The sequence below is a fragment of the Macrotis lagotis genome, chromosome 3 (genome assembly GCF_037893015.1).
Source record: "Macrotis lagotis isolate mMagLag1 chromosome 3, bilby.v1.9.chrom.fasta, whole genome shotgun sequence".
In the NCBI taxonomy this organism is placed as follows: domain Eukaryota; kingdom Metazoa; phylum Chordata; class Mammalia; order Peramelemorphia; family Peramelidae; genus Macrotis; species Macrotis lagotis.
The window spans coordinates 4,210,376-4,225,550 of record NC_133660.1 but is presented as its reverse complement, the minus strand read 5'-3'; the positions used below and the strand labels follow the sequence as shown (position 1 = coordinate 4,225,550).

General features: G+C 35.2%; 1 protein-coding gene across 2 annotated transcripts in view; it reads right to left on the bottom strand.

Moving 5' to 3' along the window:
* The window catches only part of BMPR1B (bone morphogenetic protein receptor type 1B), a 465,626-nt gene that overhangs the window by 129,656 nt on the left and 320,795 nt on the right, over positions 1-15,175 (bottom strand). The window lies entirely within an intron of this gene.

Genomic DNA, 15,175 nt, shown 5'->3' with positions numbered 1-15,175 from the left:
AATCATTACCATTCAACCCCCTCATTTCTTTCTTCTAAACCCTTTGCAACTGATTTCCTCATTCAACAGTATAACTACCCTTTCTAAAACCATCAATGATCTCTTGACCTTTTCTCAATCCTTATCCTTTTTGATCTCCCTATAGCAACTGTCAATCTAATTCAAGGTTTTCATTTCTGTTTTCTCCTGTTTCTTCTCCCACCTTTGAAACTACTCTCAGTCTCCTTTGTTGGACTTGTGGATTTCCCCCCAAGACCCTTTTCTCATTTCCCTCTACAGTATATTATCTCACTTGGTCACATGGCCTATCATCAGAACCCATTACTTCAGCCATTCTCTTTAAGTGGGTAATTGTAAAGACTACAAACCTAGCTCCAATTTCTATCCTAATCTTCCAACCCACATCACCAAATACCTGTTACACCTCTTGAACTAGGATATTTCATAAATATCTAAAATATAATCAGAAAGGACTCCTCCATCTTCTCCCAAAACCCTTACATCTTCTGAACTACTGTTTAAATGCTTAAGAGCAAGCCTCCCAAAATCTCTACATTCACAAGATCCTTCATCTGATTCTTCTTCTCTCCTTCTCTCTATCACAGTACCTCTCAGATAGATTATTTGAATAATTTTCTGACTCAATTCCCAGTTTTAAGTATTTCCCAATCCAATCCATCTTCCATTTAACTGCCAAAGAGATATTCCTGAAGTACAAACCTAACTGTATCTCTTCCTCTCCACTCCCACTCAACAAATCTCCAGTGGCTTCCTATCACCTCCAGTATCAAATTAAAAAATACTGCTTACTTTGAAAATACTTCAATGGTGTCCATTTATACCTTCCCAGTATCATTTGTTTTTACTCCCCTCTATATATTCTATGTCATGGTAACATCGGCTTTATTTTACTGTTTCTTGAATATCTTCTGTCTCCTTATCCTGAGTCTTTCCAATGGTTTTCCTCCATTCCTAGAATACCCTGCCTCATCATTTGTCTTCTGTTTCCCTAGTCTCTTTTTTTTTGCAAGGAAGTGGGGTTAAGTGCTTGCCCAAGGTCACACAGCTAGGTAATTATTAAGTGTCTGAGGCCGGATTTGAACTCAGGTACTCCTGACTCTAGGGCCGGTGCTCTATCCACTGTGCCACCTAGCTGCCCCATCCCTGGTCTCTTGTGAGAGTTAGTTCAAAGCTTTGCCTGGTCCCTTCAAACATATTTTGCCTACTAATATAACAGAATCACAAAAGACTAAATTCCATACTAACATTCTGAAAAATGCAATTGAAAACTGCTAGAGGATTTTTTAAAAAGATATTCAAGGAACTTAAATTTTATTCAACCTACTCTGCCTATAATCAGGAACAAAACGCAATATTTCTACTTCTATTTTGTATCCTCTAATCTTCAAATATGAAACAGTTGAATTTAAACCAGATAATGAGATATTTTTGAGGAAGACTACCAAGATTCTTGATTTCCTCCAAAATCCACTCAATAAATGAACTTTAAAATTAGAAGTCAGCAAAATACAAAGAAAACAGAATTGATCTTATCTAGCTTCCTTCTGCAGGGAGAAGGAGGTTACTGCATTTCTTAAAATGATGCTATCTTTAGAGGTAACAATGGCATAGGGGATTCTAACCTCAGAGTCAGGAAAGACTCTTTGTATAACTCTAAGTTAAGTCAAAACCTCTCAGTGCTAGAGGCTATTCTCCGGAGAGGGGATGCTGATCTGGTCAAAGGAAGTCCGCAATGGAAAAAAAAAGGCCTGCTCATGTCCTCTGTACTGGGTTTATCAACTACTTCAAAAGGTATATTGATATATTTTAGTATATTGTATGCCCTGTTTCATCATATCATACATTTACATAGCACTTAATGCCCTTCGCAAACAGTTTATGTCGTATAATCATCATCAGAATGAAAGGTGAAGGACTATTTTAATATTGTTTTTTATCTCCAATGTTCAGGAAAGCTTTTGGCACAAAGGATCCACTGTGCCATGCTGCCTTTCTCAGGGATTATAGAAACTGAAAAATAACGCATTTCAACACAGAATAGACAGACAGACAGATAGATATATAATGCTATCTAGTCTGATAACAGGTGAGAAGAGCAAAAAACTAACCCTAAAATAGCATTGATCTATTTTAATTTCCTGCCATAATTTTTCACTTTTGCCAAGGCACATGAATTTATGACCCTGAAAAAGGTGTATTGTACGAAAATGGATAGGGAAAGAGAGATAGAACATTTCCAATTAGGTCTAGGAATGGGATAGATAAGGAAAAGATTCAGGGGGAAAGTAATACTTGATCTGTACTTTGAAAACAATGGCATGGAGGATGGCCAATACATAGACCTAGTAGAGAGTATATGACAAATTTGAGAAATAGCAACTTCTTAGTTGGATGAAATGCAAAATACACAATGGGAGGGTAAGAAGTAATAAAAGGTAAAAAGGCAGGTATGTGGGTAGAAGGTGAATTGTTTATTAAAAGCCAAACTTACTTATTTATTAAAAATGCCTCCCAGAGGCATCGGGGAGTCCTGAAATGCTTTGATGTCAGTTTTGTACCTAAGTAATGTTATTTCGTCATGTGTGTATAGAATGAATTAAAATGGAAAGTGACTGGACACAGAGAAGCAAATTAGAAAACTACTACAGAAACGGTCCAGGAGAGAGGGTGGTGTGTACCTGAAATAGATTTAATTTAGCATGGAATAAAAGAAAGATAAGAATATGGGCAAAGTTGTGGAGTTCAGATTTAAAGAATTAGTAAATGAATGTGAAGGATGAAGGAAGATTCTGAGATTGGGCAAAACTATGTATCAGTGGAGGCAGGGGAAATTCAGGGGAAAGCATACTTTATTTTAGCCCTTCAAATGAGGAGTGCCTAGAGTCTAATACTGTTTGAGGATTAATCTGTTTGCTGTAATAATAGTAACTGAAAATTTTGGAAATTGCTGGAAGTCAACATGATTTTTACCTGGAGGAAAAAAGTTAGTCTTGGATTAAGATGATCTGAATTTGAGCTTTGATTTTCAGACAATGTAAATGACGTTTAAGATATCTGAGACTCAGTTTCTTCATCTGTAAAACAAGAAAAATAATAATTGTCCCTTCTATCTCATAGGATTGTTTTCTGAGGAAAAACGAAGTTGAGAAACACCAAATAAAGTTAAGCAATCAGTATTATCATTGTTATAAGTACCTTGTTATAAGTACCTGTTTCTAAACAATCTCAAATGAAGCAAGCTAATGTCATTTTAAATAATATATAATAGTGAGTTGTATGTACTGTAAGTATTTAATTATGTGATTTCTAAAACATCAAAATTTTAGTTAATAATCATCCCAATTTTCCAAAAGTATTTTAGTAAACATTTGCCTTAGAGGGAAATCTCAGAGAGCCTAGCAATTTTTGGTGTCCCTTCTAAAATAAAATTCTCTTTCTAACCTAACTTACATAATCAACTGATGACTTCATTAACACAAAATTCACTTGCACTCAAAAAAATTCCCTGAAGTAGTGAATGGTACAAAAATTCTCAAAGGTAATTTATAAGTCATAGTAAAACCCAGTTTTCATATCTTGAGGGAAAAGCAGAAAATGTGACAGTAATTAAATGATATTTTTTCATTATAACTCAAAATGTAATAATAATAGTTGTGACTAAAATAGCATTGATCTATTTCAATTTCCTGCCATAATTTTTAATTTTTGCCAAGGCACTTGAAATTGTGACCTTAAAAATGTGTATACTCTGAAGTAATCATTTTAGAAGAATAATGTCCATCAAATACACTGATCATGAAATAGTCTCCACAGGGCCTGATCTGATTTTTATTATCTACATATTCAAGTATATACAAGTTGACAACATTTAAAATTTAGAATGACAACATTTAGAATTGTGTCCTGACAGCTTTTATTTCAAGTAAAACTGTCTGGTTTAATGCATTAAGAAACTGATTAATAAAGGAATCATCTTGCTAAATTATAAAAAAATTAACAACTTAGGAAATAAGAGAACCAAACTACAGATAATTCATTTACTCAATTAGTCCTCCTCCACTCAATTAATTATATAATGGTAGGCCACTCAGTGAAGTAAAAATAACTCAAAATGTCAAAAGAAAAGTAACTCCAAAGTTCTAGGATAGAACTTAGCATTTTTATTTTTGTGCCATGGATTTTGGGTAGTCTGATTAAGTCTATGGACCTCTTCCTAGAATCAAGTTTTTAAATAAACAAAATAAAATATATAGCATTAAAAAGGAAACCAAACACAGTGAAGTAGAATTATTAATATTATTTTAAAAAAACTTCAAGGATGCCAGGTTAAGAACTACTATTCTCATGTAAAGTTATATCTCTATTATAGTTAAAATGATTTTCTCAAACTAAATTATTTGACTAATAAAATGAATGTGGTCTGTTTTTTAAACCAATGATTTATGCTCTCTCACTCTCAATTGACAACAGCAAAGATTCACTAGAATATCCCAGCAAAAGGTTCCCACATTTATTCTTCAAAGAATCAAAAGCAAAATTATTTTCCCAGGTAATTTAGTGTTTTAGAATGACTGGTTAAAATGAGTCATGGAATTCAAGGCATTTTAAAACTATTTTAAAACCAGTGAACCTCTTATGTTTTATCTTTTAAAAAAAACTGGTACTATAGAGATATTAATTCTATAGCAATTTCTGATGTTATACATTTTTCTATATGTTTCAACTTAAGCTCTTAAAATGATACTGACTTCAGATGGAATTTAAGGAAAATTTTAAACAATTAAGTAGATATAGTCTCAGAGAGAGGTTATAAATGGTGAAGGGGAGATTTTTCAATGCTTTCAGAGGACAATGGTGCCACATTAAAGAGAAAGAGAGCCCTCTAATCCACAGATCAATTTTTAAATATAATATCTATATTTTTGTATTTTTGTTTTGTAAATATTTCCTACTTATATTTTAATCTGTTTTCAGTCACATTTGAGAGGCCTCATGAGAGAGTTTGTGGGCCATATGTTTGTTTGGCACATCTGCTCAAGGATGCCAAAAAAAATCCAGATATTTGGAATCTTGGATTTAAGAATTTAATGGCAAGTCAAGAAGCATTTATTAAGTGACGGCTACATAGCAAGTCTGTTAAGCATTGAGGATACAAAAAAAGGTTCACATCAGGAGAAAAAAGTGAGTCTACACTCTCAGGAGAGTCAGTCTACACCAAGGGAGACAAAAAGATGTAGACAGGGGGGTAACATTGGGGATAGTTTTAAGATTAGGGAGTATTAAAGAAGGTTTCTTTTTTCTTATTTTTTTAAAGATGGTTTCTTGAAGAAGATGAGGTTGAAGGATGCCAGGGAAGGCACCAGTCCTATGAAAGGTATTAAAAAATCCATCAGAGTTCAGAAATTATTCATGAAATGGATCTTAGTGTGCAAAAAGGCACTAATTTCCTTCAAAAATCATCCTTTCCTGTGAACTCATCCAACCCTTCTGGAGAGCTATTTGGAACTATGCCCAAAGGGCAACAAAAATGTGCATACCCTTTGACCCAGCAATACCACTACTGGGTCTATACCCTGAAGAGATGAGGAAAAAGGGTAAAAATATTACTTGTATAAAAATATTTATAGCAGCCCTGTTTGTGGTGGCAAAGAATTGGAAATCCAGTAAATGTCCTTCAATTGGGGAATGGCTTAGCAAACTGTGGTCTATGTATGTCATGGAACACTATTGTTCTATGAGAAATCAGGAGGGACGGGATTTCAGGGAAGCCTGAAGGGATTTGCATGAACTGATGCTGAGTGAGATGAGCAGAACCAGAAAAACACTGTACACCCTAATAGCAACATGGGGGTGATGTTCAACCTTGAAGGACTTGCTCCTTCCATCAGTGCGACAATCGGGAACAATTTTGGGCTGTCTGCAAAGGAGAGTGCCATCTGTATCCAGATAAGGAGCTGTGGAGTTTGAACAAAATGCAAGGACCTATACCGTTTAATTTAGGAAAAAACCAGATAGCTTATTGTCTCATCTTGTTACCTCTTAGACTTGTCTTCTCTTTAGGGATATGATTTCTCTCTCATCACACCCAATTTGGAACAAGGTACAGCATAGAAACAAAGTAAAGACTGACAGAGTGCTTTCTGTGGGGGGGGGGGGAGGAAGCAAGATGGGGGAAAATGTAAAACTCAAATAATATCTTTAATAAAAATAAATTTTTAAAAAATCATCCTTTCTAGAAAACTTGTTTACAGTGAGATTAAAAAAGTCTACTACTGTAAAGTCCTACAATGAAACTGGGCTCTTTTTTTTTTAATTTTATTTCTGTAAGACAATGGAGGTGAGGTTAAGTGACTTGCCCAAGCTCGGCTCGGCAATTATTAAGCGTCTGAGATCGTATTTGAATTCAGGTCCTCCTGACTCCAGGGCTGGTGCTCCATCCATTGTGCCACCTAGCTGCCCCCCTTCTTTATTTCTAAAATCAGCTTGCTAACATTAACTTACAAAGCTAAAACTTCCTATTAGTTGAGTTTTCAATTTGTTTTTCTATTAACAGTCAGAGATTACAATGCCCTCTCAAATCTCCCTATCTACTAGTTTTGCTTGATCCCTATTATGTCAAATTGAAGCAGTTCAGGAGTATTTCAGGAGGGCATAGAACTAGGTGTGAAGGGGTGGGGGGACAAAGGGGAGGGCAGTAGACTGAGAATCAGAAAAACCAAGCTTCAAGACTTCCTTTGATATACACTTATGGAGGCATACTGGGCAACTCACTTGAAGCTCCCAATGACCCCCCCACACACACCCTGGAAACTAAACTGTGAATCTTACTGGGATCTAGTAGCAGTACAGGAAAATCTTTACACCAGTAATATCCTAAGTCTGGTACAAAATGTATCCAAATAGTTCAATGAACCTACAATCTCATCAACCTGGAATTTCCTTCAATATGTAGATTTAAACCATTGGAGATCTCTCTCTCTCTCTCTCTCTCTCTCTCTCTCTCTCTCACACACACACACACACACACACACACACACACACAAACACACAAACACAAACTCACAAAAGTGAACTAGAATACGTTATGGCGGAGCCTTTGTAGCTGGTTGGTTTTAGGATTTAATTGATATTTAATAAAGAGAAGGAATAATTTTACGCATTGTATGTGTAAGAGACTGAGACAAGAAGAAATACAGGGGGACAGTGAAAGAGAACATCTATCTTTCCAGAAATAATATCTTTTTGAAAAGGTATTAATTCTCATAAGGCACATTAAATTAATTTAAAAGTAAGACTTAAATGAAACAAGAATAAGAACTAAACTGGCTAACAAGTAAATATATGTGAGTAAGATTTTATGGAAAATAAACTATTAAAAAATTTATGAGCCCCTTACTCCCTCTTTTTTCTGATTTCACAATAGACAAGATTTCAGCCACAGGACACACAAATGACCAGTTCAAGTTCAAGGGTTCACTGCACATGAATTTCCATAAATATCATTCGACAGTTTTGGCAGTATAATGAAGCCTGCAATTACACAGCAGGGTATTTCTCCAATACACTAGTATAATGCTTCTAACATTTGGCATCAAGACATACAAATAATACAAACTGCTTCAGTTGTTGAACTTTTGAAGTACATTTTAAATCTCTCCATCCCCCTCAGTTATTTCAAAATCTGCCAGAGGATTTGAAATACTGATCCCAGTCTTGGGGGGGGGGGGGGCAAAACAACAACAAAAAAGGTGTCAGTGTTCTATTCATTGGGGAGATACCAATTAGTGAGACCTGCTTTCAATATGATGCCAATTAATTCCAGTACAAGTCCTCATCATGAAATAACCTCTTTCTCTAACCAAGTGGCTGTGCCTTCTTGTCTTTAGTAATGTCTGATTTTGACTGGAAAAGCCTGGTAAGCATCTGACATATTACCTCCTGAGGCTAAAGGCTCTGGGCATGACCTGAAATGCCTCAGAACCAAACTGACCATCTTCATTTATTATTAGTAGGCATTCATTCGAATAAGAGCTTGCTTTCCTTATTTTGGCAACTGATCCATCATCTGTTTAATATTATACCTCCTATGCAGAAGGAAGTTTCATTTCAAATTCAGACTGCTGCTAAGCATCATTTGCAGGATTTGAAATCTGCCTCCTTCAAAGCATCGGGTGTAGCTAAAGGACCAGGGTTCAAATCCAGCCTCTAGGATGTTTAACACATGTGACTTTCCAAAATTCCTCCCCCCCATTATTTGCTCAATTGTAAAATGAGCATCAGACTAGACTGCCTCTGAGCTCCTTCCAGCAATGTATGAGCCGATGTGGGATTTACAACTAGAAACTGGTCCCATGACTAGAAGAGAAGAATGGTAGGCGTCATGCAGAAAGTGGACACAGAGTCACTTAGTGGCTCCCACAGACCAGGGCCTCCAAAGCTCAATCTTCAGAATAGATTGAGGATAGTTCTTTTCTAGGGTAGAAGTGAGTAGTTAATGTTTATCCCACAAACCACATGGTGGAGGAGGGACAGGAAAAAGAGAGATGGAACAAAATTGTATGTGCTACTAATCAGTCAGTTGGCTATCCACTTGGATATCTACTCGGAAATATAAATTTATATACTTTATGTGTTTGGAACGATCTCTGTTTTTATCAAACTATGAAACCCCAGTATGAAAACTCCTTCTTTCTTCCTAGACCTGTAGTTCCAATCCCTTCATAAATCATAAAAATTAGAATCAGAACCAAAATGTATCTTAGTGGTCATAGATTCCAACACCCTCATTTTACAAATAAGGAAACCAATGTATAGAAATGTTAACTGATTTGCTGAGGGGGACAGGGGGACATATGACTAATACATATCTGAAGGTGTATTTGAATTTAATTTTACTGATTATAACACACTGCCTCTCATTTTAATAAAGTTATAAATTCTAGGACCTAAATAAAAATACCACATCAAAAATATAATTTGCATAAATATAAAATACTAATTTTGTGATTTATTTAACTCAGTATAAATATGATGTTAATAGTATAAATACCCAAATTACAAAACAAATTTTAGATTTTCAAATTTTCATACCAGAGTCCAAAAGAATGTGGTAAGAACAATATTTTCAAACTAGAGAGAAAAAAGAAAAACATGAAAGAAAAAAAATTCTGTATGATTTTAATGTTTATTTGCCAAGCTGGAAATGCTTCCATGAACCGTGAACCTACCTATCCTGGTCAAAATCAAGGTTAAGTTAAGTTAGGCCCCTTCATAAGGAATTTGGTCATCAGATGATGATTACAAAACAGCAACAAGAGCAAATTACAAAGAGCATTAAGTAAAATGAAGTGGTTAAACTGTACTTTGCTGGAACACTTCACACCAATGGGGAAAAATTTTTTTTTTTAAAGTTACAGTAGAAAGACAGTTTTCTAAATGCTTCAATCATTGTGAATACCAAAACCTAAAGCTAATCAGTCATTTACATTTTATATTAAAATGCTTATTATTCAAGTTACAAAATACTTCAATTAAAAATTGATTGAAAAATAGTTCAAGGGAGGCTAGGTGGCGCAGTGGATAAAGCACCAGCCCTGGAGTCAGGAGTACCTGGGTTCAAATCCGGTCTCAGACACTTAATAATTACCTAGCCGTGTGGCCTTGGGCAAGCCACTTAACCCCATTTGCCTTGCAAAAAAAACCTAAAAAAAAAAAAAGAAAAAGAAAATAGTTAAATACCCCAAAAAAACATCAAACACCCTAACAACAACATAGGGGTGACGATCAACCTTGATAGACCTGCTCATTCCATCAGTGCAACAACCAGGGACAATTTGAGCTGTCTGCAATGGAGAATACCATCTGTATCCAGAGAAAGAACTGTGGAGTGTGAACGAAGACCAAGGACTATTACCTTTAATTTAGGGGGGGAAAAAACTTGCTATCTTATAGTCTGATCTTGCTGTCTTCTTTTTCTTTATGTTTCTTCCTTAAGGATAGGATTTCTCTCTCATCACATTCAATTTGGATCAATGTCTACCATGGAAACAATGTAAAGACGGCAAACTGACATCTGTGGTGGGGGGGGAAGTAAGATTAGGAGGGAAATTGTAAAAATCAAAATAAGTAAAATCTTTTAAAAAATCAAATCAAATAAAAAATCAAAAAAGGAAAAACAGTTCAATAGTTTGTTTTACTATTTAGTTTTAGTCAAAATTAACTATGTAGTAATGGCAACTAAGAGAATTTGGAAATATTTCGTATGTTTTAGAAAGATTATTAAACTTGCTGAAATTCATGTACTAAATTTTTTGAACTGCTAATAACATTTTAAGAGGTTAAAGAAAGAATTAACAGCAATAAGCTAAGAAAAAAAAGTAAAATGATTAATAAATCAGACCTTATCTCCCCAGAAGAATTTTATGCCCCAGCATAGACACATTGAGCACATTGTACCATTGTTATAACATTTTTATATGTTTTCATAACATAAACACTCACTCATTCGGAAATACATACAAATATACAAAATGCAAATATGCAAAGTAACAAGATTACAACCTAAAGATTATACTATGTCTTTTTCTGGTTTTATTCTAGAATCAATACCTTCACCATGGGGCCTTTCTTCATCCTTCTAGTTACCAAAAGTTTTCCTCCAAAGTTACCACATTTCTGTACTGTTTACTAGAGGGTAAAAAGTGGAAGTCAGGAACTATTTCTCGTTAACTTTTCTATCTCTGTTAGGCAGTCATAGACTATAAAAGGATCATTTCATTTTTTATAACATCCACAATCTGGGATTCTTCCTTGCAAACGCCCAGTAATGAGAAAATCACCACTTCCAGAAGCATCCCATTTCTCACTGTCAGCTCTAACTTTTGTCACTCAGCTGTAATCTGCCACCCCCCACCAAGCAACTTTCATCCATTGCTCCTAATTCTGGTTTCTGCAATCCAATTTTCTGGGCATTTATCAGTCACCTATTATATACTAGACTTTGAGAACACAAAAATTAAAGGACTTGTCCCAAGAAACTTATAATCTTCTATAGATATGGGAGGAAATAAAAGATGAAAGCATATATGCAAAAGAATCACATCGATAATGATACTTCATTTACACTACAGCTAAATTAATTACCTAAGTAATTGAAATAACAGTTATCCTAGCATGCAGACCAAAGTCTGTGAAGTCAAATACAGAGCTCTTTTTACTATACATCACTGCCTCAAAGGTAAAGGTGGGGGAAGGAGAGAAACATTAAGAAAAACAATATAAGAAGAGAAATGTGTACACACTCATATATATATATGTATATATATATACATATATATACATATACACACATATAATCAAAGATTGATCTGAAATATGTGTGTACATATATATGTGTGTTTGTGCATACATATGGATATATATATTCATTAGATTGTGAAACTGAGTACATTGTCAACGTTTTCAATTCCCATTCTTCAGCACCTATCAAACTATTTAGCAAATAATAGACATTTGAATATTTGTTAAAATGAATATATCAGAATACATGTGTGCGATAGTAAAAGTGTGAAGGGCAAACATTTAAGGAACAATTGGTTTCAATTAATTCTAGAAAGCCTGGAAGGATCACACTTTTGGAGAATACCATTTGTATCCAGGGAAAGAATTGTGGAGTTTGAACAAAGACCAAGGACCTTCAATTTAAAAAAAAAAAACCTGTTATCTTATTATGTAATTTTGTTATCTCTTCAACTTTATTTTTTCCTTTGAGGATATGATTTCTCTCTCAACACATTCAACTTAGATCAATGTATACCATGGAAATAATGTAAAGACTAACAGACTGCCTTCTGTGGGGGTGGGAGGGGAGGAAAGCGAGATTAGGAGGGAAAACTGTAAAATTCAAAATAAATATGTTTTTAAAAAGTGTGAAGGGAATAAACATTAATTATTGCATACCAGGCATAGCATATATTACAAATATTAGTATGGTTGATCTGACTCTGAAGAAGGGACTATGCTCTAAGATAATATTTCTTAACCTCTCACATGTAGATTATTATGCAGGACTGGGTATAAAGACAATTGCTCATTAAATCTTGATTTAGGATTTAAAGAGGCCATTGCATTTCTTAGTCAATATAAACTCCTTTAGATAAGCTATTTCCCTTTGAACAAATATTTGCCAGATTTTTTCGTCTCATGCTACAACATGCCTAGCATCTATTTTCATCAAATTGTGGGACAAGGGGTTAAGTGATAGAAACTTTTTCAATTTACTTTTGTTACTGCTGTACTTTTCAAGGCCTTCCTAAACTAGGTTATGGACTCTGAACATTGAGTATTACACTTAATTTTATAGGTGCTAGGGAACCAACCAGGAACCTTTGTAGATAGAGTAAGAGGGGATGATATGTAAGACTTGAACTTTTAAAAAATTTCTTTATCAATCTACTGAGAATGTATTTGGAGTAGGCAAAAGAATCAATAGACAATTAAATACTTCTGAAATGAGAAGATAAAGCATTTACCACAGTGGTGGCATTTTAAGAGGAGAAAAGAACGCATATTTGAGAGAAATAGATAATACACAAAACTGGATAACAGATTGTATATGGGCAATGAAACAAAATGAGGAGCTAAAGATGAGGTCTAGGTTGTGAGTCTAGGTGACTGGGAGGATAGTAGTACCCTGACAATAATATGGAAGTTAGGAAAGGGGACGAGCTAGAGAAAAAGATGATAAGTTCAATTCTGAGCATCCCTAAAGAATAGCTATCTAACAGGGAATTTAAGATGCAAGACTTGAGGTTATAGCAGAGAGATTCTTTCTGGATAAATTTTAGAATCATTAGCTCATGATAAACAAATTAATGGGAGAGAACATGGGAAAGAAGAGGTTCCAGATCAGAGCCTTGTGGGACATTCATGGTTAGCAAGCATGACAAGCGTGAACTCCAACGAAACAAACTAAAAGTCTGTGATCAGTGTCAAAGGCAATAAGAGGGGTCAAAAAAAAAAAAGATTGAGCAAAGGCCATTGGATTTGACAAGTTATCAATCACCGGTACCTTAGAAGTGAGCCTCCTTGATTAAATGAGGTGAGAAACCAGATTGTAGAGCATTAAAAAGAAAAGGAAAGGAGGCAAAGGAATTCAGGCACAAAAGGTAAGAAAGATATAAAAGAATAGTTGGTGGACACAGAAGGTTCAAATGAGGGGGACTTTTTGAGGATAAAGACATCATGGACATATTTGTAAGCAGTGAAGCAGTCAAGAGATAAAGAGAAACTGAAAATTAAAGGTAGTGAGGGGGATAGAGAGGACAATATATAGACGACTGGATGGAATGAAATAATTTGTGCAGGTTGAGTTACTTGCTTTCACAAGAAGAGCCACATCATCATGTGAGGTGAGAATAAAAGAGGTGACAGTTGCAAAAAGCAACTGAGTGACATGAGATGAGGAGGGATGAAGAAGTTCTAGGAAATGGACTAGAAGGTATAATATATGAATAGATTACAAAGATATAAGAAGGAGCCAGATTGTGATGAGCCTTGAATAATGCACCAAAGAGGTTATTAGTTACACCCTCAGATCACAGAAAAACCATGGGAAGTTTTTTCAGGAGGAAGGTAATAATATTACAAATAACAAAGAACTTTGAATAACAAGAAAAAAGATTTTTAGTTTAAGAAAATAACTGAAAGTTGAGTGGAAGGTGGATTTAAGAAGATTAAATGGAGAGGAAAAAGAAAATTCAGGAATGCTGAAAGACACTGCAAGAGAAGTGATAAGGTACTAAGCAAGGCAATGGTTTGTTGAATAGAGGAAGAAAAAATGGATATATCAAATTGATGATGAAGGGAAATGAAAAGATATGGTAACCAAACCAAGTGGATAGGTGGGGTGAATTAGAGTAAGGAGTCAAAGATGAAACTAAAGTTATAAACTAGGGTGACTGAAAGGCTGAGGGTGCCCTTCATAATAAGAGGCCCAGTTTGAGGGGAAAGATAAGAGGTTGTGTTTTGCACAAGTTGAGTTTGAAATAATATACAGTGGGCATCCAGTTCAAAATGTCCCAGATGCAGTTGGTGAGGCAGAGTTGGAACTCAAGAGAAGAACTATGACTAAATATGTATACCAACCTAGAATATTTCTCAGAGACAGAAAAACTGAACTTTGGGGAGTCAATTAATTAGATAACAGAGTGAGATAAAACAAGAGAAAAGGGAAGAGGACACAGAAGAGAGCCTAAGGGACACCTAATGGGCATTAATGGAAGTGAGAGGGATGAAGAACCAATGTGGAAGACTTATAAGTAGTAAGAAGAAAAGTGTACACCCTAGAAAGAACTGTTTCATGAAAATCTAAAGAGAAGAATCGAGAGGGAGATGATCAATATGTCAAATACCACAAAGAGGTCAAGAAAAATATTGATAAATTTGGAAAGAACACATTCCATTAAAGGAAGAAGTCCAAAACCAGAAATGCAAGTTCTCACAGGAGTGAGAGGAGAGGAAGAAGAGACACCTGACACAGCTATTTCAAGGGCTTCAATTGAGAACAGAAAGAGATGTATAGGATCACAGATGGTCTGTATAATGGAATCTAAATGATCTTTTAAAGAAGTGGAAACTTGGACCTGTTTATTGAAAGGAGGGAAGGAATCAATTTATTTGGAGTAAATGAAGTTTGGGAGTAGTGATAAGAAGAGCAACCTACTGAGCAGAATGGGAGGAGGATCTTGGGTACACAGAAAGGTATAGGCTTTGGAGAAAGAGAAGGGCTCAGAAGGAAATGAGATAATGAGAAGGGGAGAAGTAAAAGGGCTGTAGGCTAATGACCATTTTATTGGCAAATTCAGAGTCAGTGTCCTCAAAAAGATGGGTGAGAGAGAAGAGTTTTTGAAAAGCTACTGTGGTAAAAGAGATAGGAATCAGGGAGGAGAAAATATATTACCTTCTTCGGTAAGTGTATAGATGAGATTATATAACATAAACTTGTAATGAACCCCATCACTATGGTTTCATGACTTAGTTTCTGTTCAGCTGAATGTGAGTAGGAGTGTAGTTGGCAGATGGTTAAATAAATCTGAACTGGGCTTCAGCAAATGTAATCAGTAGTAGCAAAAGCAGGCATGGGATTCGGGGGTAG